Source organism: Pithys albifrons, chromosome Z, assembly GCF_047495875.1.
Source record: "Pithys albifrons albifrons isolate INPA30051 chromosome Z, PitAlb_v1, whole genome shotgun sequence".
Classification (NCBI taxonomy): Eukaryota; Metazoa; Chordata; class Aves; order Passeriformes; family Thamnophilidae; genus Pithys; species Pithys albifrons.
In genome coordinates, this window is record NC_092497.1 from 64,611,935 (window position 1) to 64,618,590 (window position 6,656).

A 6,656-nucleotide genomic window follows, 5' to 3' on the forward strand; every position below is an offset into this window, starting at 1 on the left:
CAATTAGTGCCCCAAGGTCCCTTTCTGCCTGGCTGCTTTCCAGCCACTCTGTGCCCAGCCTGTAGCGCTGCATGGGGTTGTTGTGGTCAAAGTGCAGGACCCGGCACTTGGCCTTGTTGAACTTCATCCCACTGGAATCAGCCCATCTCTCAAGTCTATCCAGATCCCTCTGCAGAGCCCTCCTGCCCTCCAGCAGGTTGACACTCCCTCCCAACTTGGTGGCATCAGCAAATTTGCTGATGATGGACTCAATCTCCTCATCTAAATCATCAATAAAGATGTTAAACAGGACTGGACCCAACACAGACCCCTGGGGAACACCACTAGTGACCGGCCGCCAGCTGGATGCAGCTCCGTTCACCAGCACTCTTTGGGCCCGGCCCTCCAGCCAGCTCTTAATCCAGGAGAGGGTACACTTGTCCAGGCCATAGGCTACCAGCTTTTCCAGGAGTATATTATGGGAGACAGTGTCAAAGGCCTTGCTGAAGTCCAGATAGACCACATCCACAGCCTTCCTCTCATCCACCAGGTGGGTCACCTGATCATAAAAAGAGATCAGGTTGTTGAGACAGGACCTGCCCCTCCTAAACCCATGCTGGCTGGGTCTAATCCCTTGTTCGCCCTGAAGGTGCTGTGTGATTGCACTCAGGATGAACTGCTCCATAACCCTGCCAGGCACGGAGGTCAGGCTGATAGGCCTGTAGTTGCCAGGGTCCTGCTTGCAGCCCTTGTTGTGGATTGGGGTGACATTGGCCAACCTCCAATCATCTGGGACCTCCCTAGAGAGCCAGGACTGTTGGAAGATGATGGAGAGCGGTTTGGCAAGCTCTTCTGCCAGCTCCCTCATCACCCTGGGATGGATCCCATCTGGTCCCGTAGACTTGTTAGGATCCAGCTGGCTCAGTAAGTCAGTAACTATTTCCTCCTGGAATACAGGAGGGCTATTCAGCTCCCTCTCCCTGTCTACCAGCTCCAGAGGCCAGTTGTCTTGAGGGCCACCTGTCCTACTGGTGAAAACTGAGGCAAAGTAGGTGTTAAGTACCTCAGCCTTCTCCTCATCTTCCTTAACTATATTTCCCTCCAAGTCCAACAGAGAACGGAGGGTTTCCTTGCCCCTCCTTTTGTTATTAATGTATTTATAAAAGGACTTTTTGTTATCCCTAACTGAATTAGCCAAATTTACTTCAAATTCCACTTTTCTTTCCCTAATTTTTTTCCTGCGTGACCTAGCTCTATCTGTAAATTCTTCATAAATAGCCAGCCCTTTTTTCCATAGTCTGTAAACTTTCTTTTTATCCCTGATTTCTTTCAGAATCTCCCTATTTAACCAAGCTGGCCGTCTTCCCCTCCGGCTGCCTTTCAGTACACTGGGACAGCCTGTTGCTGTGCACTCAAAATTTCCTTCTTAAAACATGTCCATCCCTCCTGGACCCCCTTGCCTTTAAGGGTTGTTTCCCAGGGTATGCTCTGAATCAGTTTTTTGAATAGGCCAAAATCTGCTCTCTGGAAGTCCAAAGTAGAGCTTTTAATGGTGGCTCTCCTTACATCCCTGAGGACTGAAAATTCTATTATTTCATGGTCACTATGCCCCAGGCAGCCTCCAACCACTACATCATCTACCAGCCCCTCTCTGTTTGTAAACAGTAGATCTAGCAGGGCCTTACCCCTGGTAGGCTCATTTACCAGTTGATGAAGGAAATTGTCCTCTGTACACTCCAGGAACCTCCTTGACTGCCTCTTCTCTGCAGTATGAAGCTCCCAGCAGATATCTGGCAGGTTAAAGTCACCCACAAGAACAAGGGCTGGAGATTTTGAGACATCCACCAGCTGCTTTTAGAACAATTCATCTCCTTCATCATCCTGGTTGGGTGGTCTGTAACAGACACCCACAAGGGTGTCAGCCTTGTTGGCCTTGCCCCTGATTCTGGCCCACAGGCACTCAACCTTGTCACTGCTGACCTCAACTTCAACAGAGTCAAGAGACTCTCTAACATATAAAGCCACCCCTCCACCTCTCCTTCCCTGCCTGTCCTTTCTGAAGAGCTTGTAGCCCCCCATAGCAGCACTCCAGTCGTGTGAGTCATCCCACCACGTTTCTGTGACAGCAACTATGTCATAGTTTTCCTGCTGCACTGTGGCTTCCAGCTCCTCTTGTTTGTTTCCCATACTGCGTGCATTGGTGTACATGCACTTCAGCTGGGCCATTGATTTCATTCTCAACTCGGGCTCTACACCCTTAGGCTTATCTCTGGAGAGCCCAGTTGCCATCCCTTCCCCCTTCAAACCTAGTTTAAAGCCCTCCTAACCAACCCTACCAACTTATGGGCTACAGTTCTTTTGCCCTTCCTAGATAAATGAAGCCCATCTGGTTTGACGAGACCAGGCAACACGGAGTTTGCCCCATGATCAAAAAACCCAAAATTTTGACGATAGCACCATCCCCTAAGCCACCTATTGGTAAGCTGGGCTTTCCTAAACCTCTCCTCATTCATCCCAGCTAGCACAGGAACTGAGGCAATTACTACCTGTGCTCCTGTCCCATGAAGAGATCGGGTCAGTGCCTTGAAATCTTTTTCAATTACCCTGGTACTCCTTTTATTAATGTCATCACTTCCAACCTGGACAACCAACAGCGGGTAATAGTCTGAGGGTTGGATAAGCTTAGGAAGTCTTTTGGTAATATCCCTCACCCTGGCCCCGAGAAGGCAGCAAACCTCCCTGTGGGATGGGTCTGGCCGACATAGAGGGCCCTCAGTTCCCCTCAGAAGGGAGTCACCGATTACAACAACCCTTCTCTTTTTCCTCTTACCTGTAGTTGTAACCCATCCCGTAGACTGGGGGTAACCAGAAGACCTTGTAGATAGATCTTTCTCCTGACTGTCCTCCAACAGACTGTCCGAGTCCAGGGTCATATACCTGTTTTTTAAGGGCACCCTGGCAGGTGAAAGGGGTCGAGAGGGGGTGTTTTTGCCTCTACGACCTGGCACCTGTTTCCATTCGTCCCCATCCCTATGGTCTATTCTGTCTGCCTGATGGCAGGAGGGGCTGGGCTTCACCACCTCCTGCTGGGCTTCCTTAGGTGCATCAATACCTTTCTGTATGCCCCTATTTTCAAGCTAATGGAAAACACACATTACTATCAAGGTAATGGGTCCTCTGTCTTCTAAGAATGAAAAATAAAACAATCATCACCACCTTTTCTGTCCTAGACTGTCCCAGCATTCACAGTGACTAAACACTGGTAGTTCACCCTCCAACTTCTACCATGTAAATTGAGAGGTGTTGACTCTAGATGGCACAGTCAACTTCACCTCTGGACAATGGCTTTAAAACAAATGTCCCATAAGTGCTGGCACAGCCTTTCTTCTGAGCAAGTAGCTGACACAAACACCTGCTGCATGTGCACTTCTGTCATCTTCTTGGCAATACAAAAACTATCACTTGCTGTATTAACATGCTGGCATTAATTTCAGCAGTTTAGATAATCTATAGTAGGCACAAGTCCTTGCCAAGTATATTTCAAACAAAATTAAAAGGACACACTTCAAAAAAAAAGCAAAATAATTTTTGTTTCAGAATCTTTTAAACAATTTACATCTCAGCCTTCACATAGCCACAAAGGCCCTCAGCACACCAGGACAGATATGGCACTGCATTCAACCACCTTTTTCAGTGCAAAAAATCAGTTCACACTCTGACGTACCTTAAGCCACTGAATCAATCTTTTGTACTTCACATAACCTGCTTTTCCTCTCCTTCCATTAAGCTATTTCAGAACTTGGTTTCAGCTGACATTAAAGACACACCTTAACAGTAAAAGTTACGTTCTATCCCTGGTAGGAAAATAGTGCTGTCTATAGCATAACCTTCACTCATGTCTACTTAACCAAGGCTGGCATTTCTCAGTTTGTGGTAAGGAAAATCAGTGGTCAGTCACTCCAAATTACTACATGTAACTTAAAATAAACAATATATGCAGACTCAAAAATCTGAATAAACTGACCGGTACACATCCAGTTAAAGCAACTGCAATTAAAGCACATAACCCATGCATCCCATCAAATCCATGTAAGCAAACATTTACAAGGCTTTTTGCTATTCAGTTTTTTAGCACTCTCTCTGGCTATGACTTATTTTCTCTGCTCCCTGTAGTCTTCAATTGCAAGTATGTCTATGCCAGATTCTAAGCATTATTTTATTCCTCTCAGTAATCCAAAAATTGGGAAGGGCTGTATCAGATTTTTTTTCTGCTGTTTTATTCTGCCACTAATATTCAGTCAAAAATCTGTTCCATATTTTGTTCAGGTTGAGGGTTTTGGCAGTAACTAAGACTTCTTTAGAAACAGTTCACTACAGTTTAAATTCATTATCTGTTGCTAATTAAAACGATCTGTTTTATTGTCATGAAAGAAAATCCTATTACAGAACTAATGAGCTGCAATCTTCAGTAACTGAGAGCATGTGTTTACAAGCAGGAACACTTACTGCCAGTGCCAGTCAGGTGCTGGAATTTAGTACATTTCCTAGATCTATATGCTTAAGTATATATAGTTCAAAGCAATGAAATGCACTGTTCCATCCTAGTAAGTAATCTCTTTCTTCTTACTGATTCTGTCTGGGGGCAATATTTGTTAGTACAAAGAAAATGACAAGACACTCAAACAGGCAAATTTATAAAAATAATCATAAACATAATTGTAATTCATAGTTTACTTAGGTTACTTTGAGCAGTACCTAACTGTTATAGTTAGGAAAAGGGTTTCTAACACTGTTTGTATCCATATACTGATTTACTGAAACTTCGCTGACTGTGCTCCCCTCTAATTCCAACTAAGCTTACACGTAATTGTAACTACTGAAAGGTTAATCCCAATTAGACCTGACTGGCACTGTCACTAAGAGTTCTGGCTTGTAAACACATGCTCTCAGTTACTGAAGATGGCAGCTCATTAGTTTCTGTAGCAGGACTTTCTTTTGTGACAATTAAATGGATTGTTTTAATTAACAAGATAGTGAATTTAAACCACAATGAACTGTTTCTAAAGAAGTCTGTTACTGCCAAAAAAATCAATCTGAACAAAACATGCAACAGATTTATGCTGAATAATTAGAGAATTACGGAATCAAGTTAGAAGGGACCACAGTAAGTCATCTGGTCTGACCACCCTGCTCAAGCAGGGTCATCCCAGAGCATGCGGCACGGGATTGCATCAAGATGGTTCTTGGGTATCTCCAGTGAGTGAGACTCCACAAACTCTCTGGACAATCTGTTCCACTGCTCAGTCACCTGTACAGTGTTCAGGTGGAACTTCAGTGCATCGGTTTCTGCCCTTTGACTCTTCTATTGCCTGGCACCACTAACAGCCTGCCTCCATTCTCTTGGCAACTTCCCTTCAGATACTGCTAAGACACTGGCGAGATCTCCTTTCAGTTGTCTCATCTTGAGGCTGAACAAACTCAGCTTCTTCAACCTTTCCTCGTAAGATCAACTTTGTAGCTTTAATTAGTGGTAATAAAAATAGGGAGCAGAAAAAAAATTATACAGCCTTTCTCAATTTTTGCATTATTGAGGGGAATAATGCAAACTTTATAATCTGGCACAGACATACTTCCAATCAAGAGGATTACAGGGAACAATGACAGCAAGTCATAGCTAGAGAAGGTGTTAACAAATTGAATAGCAAAGAGCTGTGTAAGAACCTGCTTACATGGATGTGATGTGATACTTTGACTGTGTGTTTTATTGTCAGGGCCATACAGGTGCTCCCTAGGGAACCTCATGCTAAGTATGCAAGTCTGAGTCTCAAACTGGGTAATCTGCTTGTGATGGGTGCTGAGCACTGTGGTTCCCAACACACTGCAGGAATAGTGGCATATCACCATGACTTCTGGCAATAAAGACAGCAATGTAGGAAACTGATTTCAAGTAAGTAAAATACAGGAAAAGAGGCGCTGGCAACACTCAAATAGTTGTATTGTAATTTATCTTGAGGAACCCATATCTTAGAAGTAATGGCTAACTATCTGCTATTAAAAATGAAGCCACATCCTATCAAGCTAAACAGTAAAGAAAGCCTCCTGCCCTTGGAGATTTAATTGACTGGGCTGTCTGTATGGATCAGTCTATCACCATGGCATTGCACACTAGCAGGGTGGGTGTTCTATGAATGCCCTACCAAGAAAGTTTCAGGTTCTTTTCTAAAAGGAGAAAATAAAATATTGGCTTGACTTTTCTTAATCAAAATTGGGTACAGGAGAAATCAATAAGATACTTATTTGATATAATGCAGAAGTAAATTCATCCCTCTCCCATTACAACGAAAAAACTCAGATTTATTAGGGCTTAAAAGTATGTTTGTCTCAGAGGACTTGAGTGAAAAAAAATCAAATTCTGGTCCATTGTAATAGTCAGCTGTTCCTTCAGGACCTTCTCTGAAAAATGTCAGACACTATTTTCATTCCGGTTTTGTCAGTTCTCAAGGATGATGGCCTCCATCCCAGGTAAGAATGGGACTTAAATCGGCTTCCTGTTTTGGGTTTTTTTGAGGAAGCCAGGGGGAAAGGGATTAAGTACAAGTGTATTTGCTATACACAGTATTTCCAGAACAGATGCTTGTGTTTCTATGGTAACTATGACAACATGCATGCAAATTTTA